Source organism: Zophobas morio, unplaced genomic scaffold, assembly GCF_036711695.1.
Source record: "Zophobas morio isolate AGI-343-1 ecotype UQ-CSIRO unplaced genomic scaffold, CSIRO_AGI_Zmor_V1 ptg000017l, whole genome shotgun sequence".
NCBI classification, from domain to species: domain Eukaryota; kingdom Metazoa; phylum Arthropoda; class Insecta; order Coleoptera; family Tenebrionidae; genus Zophobas; species Zophobas morio.
The window spans coordinates 13233631-13249040 of record NW_026972122.1 but is presented as its reverse complement, the minus strand read 5'-3'; the positions used below and the strand labels follow the sequence as shown (position 1 = coordinate 13249040).

Sequence of the window (15410 nt, the reverse complement as noted above, 5' to 3'; positions counted from 1 at the left end):
ATAACAGGCAGATTTTCTTACTTTGTAAAGATACAACTGTTATTTTTTTAGTTGAAAACTTTACAACTGGCACAAAAACATTAGTTTGTAAAATTTTTGCGATAACTATATCTATCAAAGTTTATGAGAAACCATTCGCGACATTGATTGTGACAGTTGCACATAATGCTCGGATAACGCTGTATTATAACGTTTTAAATGAGTGCTTCACTAAAGTGTCTGTCATTCAGTAGCATGAGCGTATAAATCTTTTCTTTCCTTTTTAAATACTTACAATTTTTTTTTATTTTTTTGCTACAATGTGCCAAATATGAGTAACCAGTTTTACACTTGACAGAATGCGCCAAATATCGGTTGTTTCCTCAAGCTGAGAACTCTACAACTGCCACAAATACATACGCTTGCAAAATGTTGGCACTAGCTGTATAAAAGTTTATCAGAAAAGATTCGCAAAATTGATTGCGAAAATTGCACATAATGCTTGGATAATGCCGTATTATAACGTTTTAGACGAGTGCTTTACTAAAGTCTCTGTCATTCAGTAAATTAAACGAGCACATAAATCTTTTCTTTTCTTTTCAAGATACATTTTTTAATATTGTTTGTTACAATTTGCCAAATATGATTAACCAGTGTTGTTGTCGACAAAATGCGCCAGACATGTTGTTTTCTAAAGTTTTTAATTTACTCCATTTTAAAAATAAAAACGTTTATGAGCTGGATTTAAATGACTTCAAACTTTCAGTATTCAACATTACTGCATTAAACCGACGTGACTCTTACTTGTCAATACATTCTCATGGCGGTCCTTGCGAAATGAAATTTCGAAATGCATTTTGTCTTATTTTGACATTTTTAGGTGAGTATAACGGGCAGATTTTCTTACTTTCTAAAGATACAACTGTTTTTTTTACTTGAAAACTTTACAACTGGCACAAAAACATTTGTTTGTAAAATTTTTGCGATAACTATATCTACCAAAGTTTATGAGAAAACATTCGCGACATTGATTGTGACAGTTGCACATAATGCTCGGATAACGCTGTATTATAACGTTTTAGACGAGTGCTTCACTAAAGTGTCTGTCATTCAGTAGCATGAACGTATAAATCTTTTCTTTTCTTTTTAAATACTTACAATTTTTTTTTATTTTTTTGCTACAATGTGCCAAATATGAGTAACCAGTTTTACACTCGACAGAATGCGCCAAACATCGGTTGTTTTCTCAAGCTGAGAACTCTACAATTATTGCCACAAATACATACGCTTGCAAAATGTTGGCACTAGCTGTATAAAAGTTTATCAGAAAAGATTCGCAAAATTGATTGCGAAAATTGCACATAATGCTTGGATAATGCCGTATTATAACGTTTTAGACGAGTGCTTTACTAAAGTCTCTGTCATTCAGTAAATTAAACGAGCACATAAATCTTTTCTTTTCTTTTCAAGATACATTTTTTAATATTGTTTGTTACAATTTGCCAAATATGATTAACCAGTGTTGTTGTCGACAAAATGCGCCAGACATGTTGTTTTCTAAAGTTTTTAATTTACTCCATTTTAAAAATAAAAACGTTTATGAGCTGGATTTAAATGACTTCAAACTTTCAGTATTCAACATTACTGCATTAAACCGACGTGACCCTTACTTGTCAATACATTCTCATGGCGGTCCTTGCGAAATGAAATTTCGAAATGCATTTTGTCTTATTTTGACATTTTTAGGTGAGTATAACGGGCAGATTTTCTTACTTTCTAAAGATACAACTGTTTTTTTTACTTGAAAACTTTACAACTGGCACAAAAACATTTGTTTGTAAAATTTTTGCGATAACTATATCTACCAAAGTTTATGAGAAAACATTCGCGACATTGATTGTGACAGTTGCACATAATGCTCGGATAACGCTGTATTATAACGTTTTAGACGAGTGCTTCACTAAAGTGTCTGTCATTCAGTAGCATGAACGTATAAATCTTTTCTTTTCTTTTTAAATACTTACAATTTTTTTTTTATTTTTTTGCTACAATGTGCCAAATATGAGTAACCAGTTTTACACTCGACAGAATGCGCCAAACATCGGTTGTTTTCTCAAGCTGAGAACTCTACAATTATTGCCACAAATACATACGCTTGCAAAATGTTGGCACTAGCTGTATAAAAGTTTATCAGAAAAGATTCGCAAAATTGATTGCGAAAATTGCACATAATGCTTGGATAATGCCGTATTATAACGTTTTAGACGAGTGCTTCACTAAAGTCTCTGTCATTCAGTAAATTAAACGAGCGCATAAATCTTTTCTTTTCTTTTTAAAGACACATTTTTTAATATTGTTTGTTACATTTTGCCAAATATGATTAACCAATGTTGTTCTCGACAAAATGCGCCAGACATGTTGTTTTCTAAAGTTTTTAATTTACTTCACTTTAAAAATAAAAACGTTTATGGGCTGGGTTTAAATAACTTCAAACTTTCAGTATTCAACATTACTGCATTAAAGTGACGTGACTCTTTTTGACATTTTGTATTATTTTTACATTTTTAGGTGAGTGTAACAGGCAGACTTTCTTACTTTGAAAATTTATATTTGTAGGTACAGTTTTTGCAGTATTTCTGGAATATGAAAACACATAATTTTAAAATTTTGATTAAGAAGATTTCTTATTAAAGAAGTAAATTTAACATAAAAAATAAAACTATTTTTTATTACTTGACAACTCTTTACTATTAGCACAAAAACATAAGTTTGCAAAATTTTTGCACAAGCTATATCTATCAAAGTTTATCAGAAAACATTCGCAACATTGATTGTGAAAATTGAACATAATGCTCGGATAACGCTGTATTATAACGTTTTAGACGAGTGCTGCAATAAAGTCTCTGACATTCAGTAGACTAAACGAGCACACAAATATTTTCGTTTTTTTTTCAATACACATTTTTTAATCTTTTTTGCTACAATGTGCCAAATATGGTTAACCTGTGTCACACTCGACAGAATGCGCCAGACATCGGTTGTTGTCACAAGTTGAGAACTCTACAATTGCTACAAATACATACGCTTGCAAAATGTTTGCAGTAGCTATATAAAAGTTTATCAGAAAACATTTGAAACATTGATTACGAAAATTGCACATAATGCTTGGATAATGCCGTATTATAAGGTTTTAGACAAGCGCTTCACTAAAGTCTCTGTCATTCAGTAAATTAATCGAGCGCATAAAGATTTATGCGCTCGATTAATTTACTTTTTAAATAGACATTTTTGAATATTGTTTGCTACAATATGATTAACCAGTGTTGTTCTTGACAAAATGCGCCAGACATAAGTTGTTTTCACAAGTTTTTAATTTATGTACTTCATTTTAAAAATAAAAACTTTTATGGGCTCGATTTATATTACTTCAAACTTTTAGTATCCAACATTACTGCATTAAAATGACGTGACTCTTAGTTATCAAAATATTCTTATGACGGTCCTAGCGGAATGAAATTTCCAAATGCATTTTGCTATATTTTGACCTTTTTAGGTGAGTGTAACGGGCAGATTTTCTTACTTTGTAAAGATGCAACTATTTTTTTTTTACTTGAAAACTTTATAGTTGGCACAAAAACATTAGTTTTTAAAATCTTTGCAATAGCTATATCTATCAAAGTTTATCAGAAAACATTCGCGACATTAATTGTGAAAATTGCACATAATGCTCGGATAATGCTGTATTTATAACGTTTTAGATGAGTACTTCGTTGGCCGCAATCATTTAGAAGACTAAACGAGCACATATATCTTTTCTTTTTTTTTTTTAAATACCTACACATTCTTGAATCCTTTTTGCTACGGTGTGCCTAAAATTATTAACCAGTGTTATTCTCGACAAAATGCGCCAGACATCAGTTGTTTTCACAAGTTTTTAATTTACTTCATTAAATTTTTTTTTAATGACTTAAAGATTTCAATATCTAACATAACTGCGGTAGAAAGACATGATTTTTGGTTGCCAAAATATTCTCGTGACTGTCCTTGCGGAATGAAATTTCGAAATGCGTTTTGATTTATTTTTTTATTTGAAATTTTTACAATTGGCACGACATACGAGTACATAAGTTTGCAAAATTTTTACACTAGCTATATCGATTGTTATGTACTGGTGATGTATTTATTGTGTAATTTAACAACAATAAATTCATACAATACATACGAGATAATTATACACTTTTTACCACGAACTCTGTCAGCGGCGTACCCAGAAATAATGTTTGGGGGGGGGGCCAAGAACGAATAAGAAAATATAGCACAAAGAATCTGTATTAATTTAACGTAGGTATAAATAATTATAACTCCACATCACATTCAACCAGTAACCAGAATTTGTTTTGGGGGGGGGGGGGGGCCTCTTGACCCCCCCCTTGGGTGCGCCACTGAACTCTGTATTATCTCTTCTTGTCTCTTGCACTCTCACCGCACACGCGCACGGCGCATCACACTCCCGCAACCCACAAAACACCTATACATTACATCGATGTTCTTCAGAAAACTGTCGCAACATTGATTGCGAAAGTTACACATAACGCTTTTTTGCTGCGATGTGCTGACTATGATTAACAAGTATTATAGTCGACAAAATACACCAGACATGTTGAACGCCGTACGTTATAAATCAGTATTCTCAACGTTTTCTGTTGCGTGCCCCGCTGTCTAATACCAATTTTTGTCGGCGTCCCCCTCGTAATGTAATGTGCTATTTTAGCTACAGTTTACAAAAAAAAAATACTTTCAAGACACTATTTTGTTTTTAAACTTTTTGTAAAAATCAAGTTAAATCGAAAAATAAACACCCAATAATAAGCTGGTTGAGATTGTTCTATGTACAGCAAAATCTCTACATAGCGGACATCTCTAATCAGCAGACAATTTTAAAGAAACCGAAAGTGTGCTTAGCAAATGTAATGAAATAAAACCTCCCAAAAACGGACCCTCTCAACAGCGGTCCCGGACAGTAAAATTTGGTATCATTTTAATAAATCTCATACCAATTTACCTCTACACAACGGACAGATTTATTTGTTATCAAGATTTTACCTGGTAAAGAGCTCAGGTACTCTTAACGGATTAACTAATTTTGAGTACCGCCCGCGGTACCCTATTATGACATACTAATGGTTCTCTTGCTATTCCATTTAATACATTGTAGGGTTTACCGGTTTTCCCAAAAATATATTTATTTTTTTATCAACCTCTCTCAAACGGACACTTTCTGAGTCACCACAGCTGTCCGTTGTAGAGAGGTTTTGCTATATCTACTTAAGTTCAAAATTTTCGTGTTAACTTTTGAATACTTTGAAACATTCTGTGTCTTCAATACGCAAAATTATATTTTTTATATTCTATATTTTATTTTATTTTGTTATATTCTGCATATATTTTTTTAATTTTCACAAAATAAGAATTTATCATGGTTATATTTTAAATTCTCGCGCCCCCTTCTTAATATTTGGCGCCCTCCTCGGTTGTGAATCAATGTTATAAACGAAGAAGGCCGTATTTTATGAACCACGCACGCCATGTTTTGTAAACTTTGAAAACCGTGTTATTTAAATTTTAAACGCCGTACTTTATAAGTTGAGAATGGATTTTATGAAATTTACATATCCCTTATCTTTTGCACATAAGTCTTGATATTTAATTTGTGGGCGAATTATGCTAATTAGAGATGAATACAGCTTCTTCTAAAATTGATATTTGCGTATACTTGCCTTCCGCTGCATATTTCAAGTAACTGGTGCATATTTTGCAATTTATCAATTTTTATGGTAGTTTTAAAATTTTTCGTTATGAGAAAACTGAAAATTTCGAAAAGTATTTAATAATAAATTATTTCCAGAATAGTAATTAAACAGTTATTTATTAATCTAAGTATTGTAATAGGGTCCATCGGACGAATTTCTAATTTTATGTTTTCTCGACGTTTCATGACCCCTATAATACGAAAACATAAGTCACTCGTTTCCGTCTGTCTGTGTGTCTGTCCGCCGTCTGTGCCAATTTATCTTAGACAAATAATCTTTGAAACTACTGGGCCGATTGTTGTAAAATTTTATACACGCATTATCCATACCGTGCAGATGGTAAAACGCTAACCAAACTTTGTATAATCCACCAACGATGTGATGACGTCACTTTGAACATAATAGATGTTGTTTAAATTTGATGAAATAGCATACTCCTGCACGTTTAGTTTATAAATCCATCTTGATTTTTTTCTCTAGACATCCAGGTTTTTAGAAAACAAAAATCAAAACTGTATGAGAACATTTTATAATTTAATTTTGAAACTGCTAAACCGAATGCTCTGAAACTTTGCACACGTTTTAAGGTTATCATAAGCATCGTTAATCAAAATTTATTCGTTTATCCCCTCCAAAAAATTGATAACGTCATCTCAAAATTTTGCCGAATATATCTTATCTAAACATGCAAAATATTGTGTGTCTATACTTCTAATTTATCTATGCATTCATATTTTTTCGAATTTCCTATACAGAGTGATGCAAAAAAAGAATGAATGATTCATTCATTTTATTAATTAAATCAATAACGGCTCACTCCATGCTTCCAAAAATTTGGGAATACAGTACTGTTATTAATAGTATTAGACTGTACCTATCCAAATTGGTACATGTGTCTTTGTAAAAATGTTAATGACGTCATAACATTTTGTAACAGAAACACTTACTTGAAACAAACACATAGCATTCTGCTTTACTTTTACTTTAGCATTACGCATATCTTTATATTGTAACTTATAAGATTTATCAGAAAAAAAAATCACAATATCAAATCTTACAATTTTTCGACAAAGTTGAATATGTTTTATACTATTATACTATACGATACTGTACTTCAGGAGGGAGGGAAGTTCTGTCTAAACAACTTTAGACCAATTTTTTTATGAAAATCTAAGAGATTGAAAAATTAATATGTTTTTATTGGCATAGCTTCATTAAATTTTTCCATACACATTTTCGCATGTCTAACAAATCAAAAACTTATTTTTCAAGCAACTAGATTTGAATTAAATATGTAGATAGTTTTTGACTTATTTTACTAAATAACTTCTTAATTGATTAATTAATTACACAGGTCTGCAAAATATTTTTTTTTTCAGAAGCATGAGATATTTTTACTGAATACTAAATATGTTTTCTGGTGTGCTGAATGTGAAAATGACCCCCATTTCGCCTCATCACGTACAGTTTTTTTGCAAAATATGAGGAAATAAAATTACAAAGACTACTCAAATGTAGTATTCTATTATAATTTACTAAACCATTTTAAATTTTTCAACGTACCAACATTTTTCTATACACATTTATTTATCTATTTCGCCCAAAGATAATCATCTTAGTATCATGAGTAAGGACAAAAAGATGTATTTTGACAGATATATAAATGTATTGAGCAAAAGGCATACTTTGTAGCAAAAAACAGATTTGAAATTCGAATTCAGCATCAAAAAATAGTTCAGAGAACAATCTAAATAAAATTTTAGTTGTCTGATTATGGCCGATATGTCGAAAACATATATTTTTGTACCTTTAAAAAATGCGATTTTACCAAGTTTTTAGAATTTACATCGGACTACAAGGATAAGGGTGCAAGATACGTACTTTTCGATGTCAGATTCATGTTCAGCACAGTCATAAACATAAGGAATGGTGTATCACGTCTGTCAGAAAAATTTTTAGTTTTTAACGTTTTTTGTAGAGTAGAAAAATTAAAAAATCCTTAATGGTAGAAAATCCTGACGTGATAGAGCAAAAGGAGTTTCAGATCTTGATTCTACACACAAAAAAACATAAAATTCACCTATAATATCCCATGCAGTTTTTTGGGTGCAACCCTGTGTTATTATTTATTTAATTAATTAATTGATTACTAATAAATTTTTAATTGATATCGGTTTAATTGAATATCGGTTATATTTGATTTTTTGTAGTAAAGAAGCAAGCTTTCCACTTATAAAAAAAATCCAGTGTCCCATATAAAAAATGAAGCTGCTGTCATTTCCGTTTCTACCGGAAGTGATAATAAGAGGGTGTGGATCAGATAGATATTTTAAAATGATACAAATCTGTTCACAGAACTATAGGTTTATCTTTAAAATTAAAAAAGTTACAGGTTGTATCAAATGAAAAAGACACCTGTATACGGTGTGGGAGTCTCCACGCAAACCGATATATTTTTTACATTGCAAACTACACTTTTTTGATGGATTTTAATAGACCTTTAAAGTACATATAATTAAAATGACATAAAATATTTAGTTGTACCTATTAGTTTTAACTGTATGTAGGCGATACCAAAACGCTAACCGGCGTGGGCGACGAGACGGCGGGAACGTGCCCATGGATACCGACGATTTTTACGACTAAATCAAGGGTGTTGATTCATTCGCTTACTAACCACGGAACTAATTCTATGCTAATAATAAAATTCTCTTAAATCCGATAATCCCTAAGTATTAAATTAATTAATAACCATCCTCACATGTTAAATATAAACTATCTAGATGAAGAGACATTTCATTGTTCATTGTAGCCCAGACTTGTTTTATTTACTTTGTCTTTGGCAAATTTTATTTTACGTCTACGCCGCCTTCAGTGCTTCTCTAATTGGTATTAAAACGCATTTCTAATACTAAAAGAAAGTGTGGGGCCAAGATATAAGTTAATTATTTCCGCCGGGGCTACAACCATAGCCCGTATTACATGACCCCCACAGTACGAAAAAGTAAGTCTGCCGTTTCCGTCTGTCTGTCTGTTTGTCTGTTTGTTTTTCTGCCTGTTTTTCTGTCTGTCTGTCCGCCATCAGTGTCAGTTTTTGTTAGACAGATTATCTCCAAAACTAACAACTTTGAAATTTTGCAAACGTTTTAAGGTTATCGTAAGCATGGTAAATCGTTAATCAAAATTCATCCGTTTATCCCCTCCAAAAAATTGATGACGTCATCTCAAAATTTTACCGAATTATTCTTATCTAAAACGTGCAAAATATTATGAGTCTATACTTGTGGATTATCAATGCATTCATATTTTTTAGAATTGTTTATACAATTTATGTTACTGATTAAATCAAGAATAGCTCACTCCATGTTTCTGAAAATTTGGGAATACAGTACTGCTGTCATTGGTATTAGCTGTACCTATTAAAATTGGTACATGTGTCCTTGTAAAAATCTGACTTTATTGACAAAGCTGAATATGTGATACTGTATTTCACGAGCGGGAGAAGTTCTGTCTAAATAACTTTCGACCAATTTTTTCCATGATTATATTTATTTATTTTTTTTTTTTTGGGTTAAAAATAGTGATATTTGTTTTTCTTTATTGTAGTAAAAACAAATTTGGTATAAACTAATAGAAAATTAATTTTTCTTTCATATATTTTTACAATATATACTTGTTCAAGGTCATTAGTTAATGTTTAAACATGTTATTTATAAATTTTTTATGATTAGACGTAATCTCGATAAATCTGTAAATAAATTTTGTTCTGCTTATGAAGATTTTTTTTTTATTTTGGAGCATAAGCAACTGCATATCCTTGATAATTTTAATAAAGTTACTGCATATTTGCATAAATTGAATGCATATTATATGATGATATTTCTCAAAATTTTGCTGCATATTTTCCGCTCTCTATTTATAAGCGTTTAACACCCCAACATTAATTTTGATGATATAAAATTCGAAAACTCTTAGTGTCGTACTTTTAATTTAGAATTAGTTATACAGGGCGAATTAAGAATATTTTAAAGATCGAAGTAATTTATTTTAATGATCAAATCCATATTGGTCCACTTCACTTTCCCGAAATGTTGAGAATACAGTGCTTCTGTTCCGTTATTGGTATTACACTATACCAGAGCTATTGAAATTGATAAATGTGTCCTTAACAAAATGTTAATGATCATCATAAAATTTTTATGTGAAAAAACTCACATGAAACATACTCACAGTTTCTTCTTCTATGTACTTTATTTTTACTTATAGAGGCTATCATAAAAAATAATAATTTTGTAACATTTTTTCGATACAATTGTAAGATGACGTCATCGTTTTGGGGGCGGGATAAACGCATAAATTTTGATTAACGATTTACCATGCTTACTATCTTATATAAATATAACCTTAAAACGTTTGCAAAAATTCAAAGAATTCTATTTTGCATTTCAAAGTAAAATTGTAAAATATTATTACACAATTAAAAAAATTTGCACCCTTAGGGCTCAAAATCAAGATGGATTCATAAACTATATGTGCAGGAATATAATATTTTATAAAATTTAAATAACATTTACCATGTACAACTTTGAGGACGTAATTACATTATTACTGGGGATGATTAGACAAATTTTGGTTAGCGCTTTAGCATTTCTACAATTTGACAACAGTCAGATCGGTAGTTTCGGAAATCATCTGTGCAATCAAAATCGACACAGACGGCGGACAGACTGGTAAACAGAAACGGGCGACCTATTTTTTCGTACTTTAGGGGTCATGAAACTTCGAGTAGACATGAAAATAGCCATTCGTCAGATGGACCCGATTTCAATATGTACCTTCTTAGCTTACTTCCGGGAAGTAAAAATCTTTGGTCATTTTATCCTAAAAACCAAAAATATGCTTCCGCCTATTTTGATCAAAATATCTCCTAGAATTCATTTTCATTAACTAGTTTTTAGGAAAAAATAACATTTTTTATAATCTGTTGGTTCAACGATTCTGAAGAATTTCTTTCCTTGATATCGTCGTGACTTTAAACCATTACAGAATAACAACCTTGCCGTTGCTGACATCACTTATTGTTTTTTTTCCTGGCATTCTGTGTTATTGCTGACTATAGGCGGCGGCGGCGGCGGCGGGAGAGGAAGCAGATTGTATTATGTCATGATCGTAGCTGTTCCAAAGCTGTTGTTGTGTCTTTTACCTGCGCTTTTAAGCTTTAGTGATGTGTGCCTAAAGGAAAGTGTTGTGGGGTGCAACTACGGTTTAAACCATTTACCCAAAAGAAAAATGTGTACAATCATCAGTTACCAAAGGGTAACTTATTAACGTTGGTTTGTATTCTACGTTTGGTAAGTAAATTTTAAGATGATTCCATTCTTTTATGAAATTTACAAGTGAAGAAGCTATGTAGTGATTCTTATTTTTTTTTTCGTAGACAGAATTAGGTCTTCAGTGCGGAAATCGAGTTCGGAAGGACAAATATTTCCCACTTCGTGGTGCAACAATATCCGTCTCTGAAAGTTTCCAAATGGAATTCAAGAGCAGTACGTCATCCTCAGGATCGTCGGCAGATGTACATAGTAAGTACTTTTTATACATTTTTGTATCTCTATATACATTAATGTTATGAGTCAACATACATTTTTTTATGAAGATAAGTCCTATACAGGATGTCCCAGTTTGATAACGGATAAAGATATTTAAAATTCCGTAAACGCCATTGTTTTTAACTTAAAGGGGAAAGATAAATTTAGTACACCGCAAATATGACGTCGGCATCGCGGCGCAAAATTACATTTTTTCAATCGCAACGTAAATATTTTAAAAGAGAGATCCATTTGACGAGTGGCTATTTTCATGTTCATTTCATGACCCCTAAAGTACGAAAAAATAGGTCGCCCGTTTCTGTCTGCCTATCTGTCCGCCGTCTGTGTCGATTTTGATTGCACAGATAATTTCCGAAACTACCGGTCTGACTGTTGTCAAATTGTAAAATATTATTATGCAATTAACGTAAATATTTTAACCGATTTTAATATGTCGTTAGAGGTTTATTTCATTTTTAGTTGATAAAAAATTGGTCTAAGTTATTTAGACAGAATTTCTCACGCCTCAGTGTAACATATTCAGTTTTTTTGAACAACTATAAATGAAAATAAAGATACGTGTGTAGTGTTAAAGTAAATGTCAAGAAATATCCTATGCGTTATTTTTCAAGTGAGTTTTTCTATTACAAAATTTTGTGATGTCGTCATCAACATTTTAACAATGACACGTATATAAATTTGGATAGGTGCAGTGTAACACTAATAATAACAGTATTATATTGCCAAATTTTCTGGAAAATGGAGTAAGCCGTTCTTGATTTAAGAGTCCTCACGTTTTTTGCTTACGGATTATCAATACATCTTCAGAGTGTAATATCTAATCCTATTATTTTGTCGAAAATGAGATACAGTAAAAAAAAGCTTCTCTGACATAAACTGTTTTTACTGTGTCTCCTTACCGACAAAAAAGGCGACAATGTTGTTTATAGGATTTCTAGAGTTTTTAAGCTGAAAACAGTGTTGAAAACTGGGTCCAAAAATTTTCATACATAATAGAGATTTGGAATTTTAAAAATACGTGATGAAAAAATGTTACCAAAAATTTTAAAAAATGATGCTCTTTTTTACAAAACTACTTCCGCGTTATATAATGGAAGGTGTTGACATGAAACTTCTTTTTACTGTATCTCATTTCCGACAAAAAAAATCGACAATGTTGCTAATAGGATTTCTAGTTTTGTAAGTTAAAAATAGTGGTGAAAGCCGTGTTCTAAAATTTTCCTAAATAATAAAGATTTCGAATTTTAAAATAAGCGATAATTTTTTTTTACCAAAACTGAAAAAAAAAATGATGATAAACTCCTTTTTACAAAACTACTCCCGAGTGAGATAGTGGAAGGTGATGACATGTTTAAAATTTCATAACAATAAATGTGTTTAATTGTGATAAACTCTTTTTTACGACAAAAAAATTCGGCGATGTTGATAAGATTTTTAGAGTTTTGTAAGCTAAAAATAGTGGTGAAAACCAGGTTCAAAAACTTTCATAAATAATATAAATTTCGAGTTTTAGAAATATGCGATAAAATTTTTTACCAAAACAAAAAAAATGATAAACTCATTTTACAAAACTACCCCCAAGTGATATAGTGGAAGGTGTTGACATGCTATGTTTAAAATTTCATAAAAATAAGTGTGTTAATAACGAGAGATATTACATTCTGAAAATGTATTGACAATCCGTAAGCAAAAAACGTGACGACTCGTCTTACCCTCATTCATTAAGTTGTTTTGCACCCTGTACAAACAATTCTAAAATATAAATGCATTGTTAAACCACAAGTATAAACTCATAGTATATTGCACAGTTTCGATAGGATTTATTCGGCAAAATTTTGGGATGACGTCATCTATTTTGAAAGGGTATAAACGGATTAATTTTGATTAACAATTTACCATGCTGACGATAACCTTAAAACGTTTGCCTAATTTCGGGGCATTTGTTTGTTCAGTTTCAAAGTTAAAATATAAAATATTGTTATATAATTTTGTTTTTCTAAAAATCTGGATGTCTAGGGTAAAAAAATCAAGGCGGATACATATACTACACGTGTAGGAATCTGTGACTTTATAAAATTTAGTCATGTTATATGTATAATTTGGAAGTGACGTAATCATGATTTCTCACCGTCTCATGATCATGTAGAATACGAGAACATAGATTTCCTATTTCCATCTGTTTGTCGTTTCGGATTTATCTGTCTAATAAAATCGACATAGACGGAGAATAGACAGTCAAACAGACAAACTAACAGACAAACAACAATGAGAGATCTGTTTTCGTACTCTAGCAATCATGAAACGTCGAACAACGTGAAAGTAGTCATTCGTCCGATGAATTCTACTACAATCCTCAGCTTATGCTCAGGAAGTAAAAAGTTATTTAGATAGAAATCCTCTTCCTCTTTATTTGATATTTTTCGTAAGAATACACATCAGTTTATAAGTTCAATGAAACACTCCCGATCTTGCTCTAATTTATAGATTGACAAGATAATAAAATCCTTTTTTACCTCCCTAGAGTAAGCTAAGGAAATATTGTAATAGGGTAGACTCGGCGAATGACAACTTTCATGTTTCAGAGTATGAAAAAATAGGTCCCCGTTTCCGTCTGTCTGTTGATTTTCATTAGACAATCTCCAAAACTACCGATTGTTCCGATTCCAAATTTTATAAGCACTTTAGGAATATCGTGTAGATGGTAAAACGCCAACTAAAATTTGTCCTAATCATCCCTACCAACAACTTGTTGACGTAACTTCAAAATTTTGCATATTAAATGTTATTTAAATATTATAAAATAACATACAACTTTACTTGTAGTTCCTGAATCCGTCTTGGTTTTTTACCCTAGATATCCAGATATTAAAAAAAAATAAAATTGTATAAAGTGAGCATGATAAATCGTTAATCAAAATGTATCCGTTTGTCTCGTCTTAATCTAAAAACATGACATAATCTCAAAAATTTACCAAATAAATCCTATCCAAAATGTCAAAATATAATGAATTTATATATATACATATATATATATATATACATGTGTATGTTTTTGAGCATAGACTTCAGGTTAAAGAAAAAGTAATAACATTTTACAATTTAACTGAAAAACCGAATGCTCTGAGATCGTGCAAACATTTTAAGGTAATCGTAAGTATGGTAAATCGTTACTCAAAATTTATCTGTTTATCTTCGTCATCTCTAAATTTTGTAATAGAAAAACTCACTTGAAACATACAATACAATAACTTCGTTATTTGTATTGTAAGCGTCCATACATCTTTATGTAAACTTATATGGGTTGTCATAAAAAATGCCAACTCAAACTTTATAATTTTTCGAAAAAGCTGTATTTGTTACACTGTAGGGACAAGTTCTGACTAATACTTTAGACCAAATTTTTGAATAATATGAAAGTTAGAGGGACCTTTTTCGACCAAACTGAAACCATGAATTATTCATATAATAAAAATATTTGATTATTTTCTGTATCAAATTTAAAACCACATTCTGATGAGCGATTTAAAATAACAATTATATTATTTTAAATCTAATATTGCATTTTAGATTATGGTACAAAAGAGTGTTCTGTTCATTTAACCGATGTTATAAAAAGCAAGAAGTCTGTGAAGTACTGTCTATCATCAGATGAAGCTTCCGACAAAGATGATCCATATGCAGATCCAGAATTTACAGATGACGAATATATACCAGGTAAGTTAATTGAAAGTTAAATCAAGTAACTGTCGTTAATTAACAACATTTTTAGATGAATCTACGCCTAGTACAGGACGGACAATAACTCCAATATCGTTTGAGCCTCTTTGTACCAGAGTAAACAAACAAACAGTTAGGCGCAGATTATTTACCAAAGAAGATAAAACATGTTTAGGTAATTAATCATTTTGTATGATTCTTAGATCATTTAATATAATTTTGCAGACAGCGGATTTGTTGGAGAACGACCACAGATGAACCGAATTAAAAAAGCTTGCAGTAAGATAAAAATTTA

The 15410-nt window shown here is 31.0% G+C and overlaps 2 long non-coding RNA genes across 2 annotated transcripts in view; one reads left to right on the top strand and one right to left on the bottom strand.

The window, feature by feature from the left end:
* The window catches only part of LOC135130502 (uncharacterized), a 275273-nt gene that overhangs the window by 49232 nt on the left and 210631 nt on the right, over positions 1 to 15410 (bottom strand). The gene's annotated exons all lie outside the window — the stretch shown is intronic.
* LOC135130474 (uncharacterized) lies at positions 15028 to 15398 on the top strand. The gene is made up of 3 exons (XR_010280787.1): positions 15028 to 15112; positions 15168 to 15290; positions 15341 to 15398. It is a non-coding gene; the product is annotated as an uncharacterized LOC135130474 (long non-coding RNA).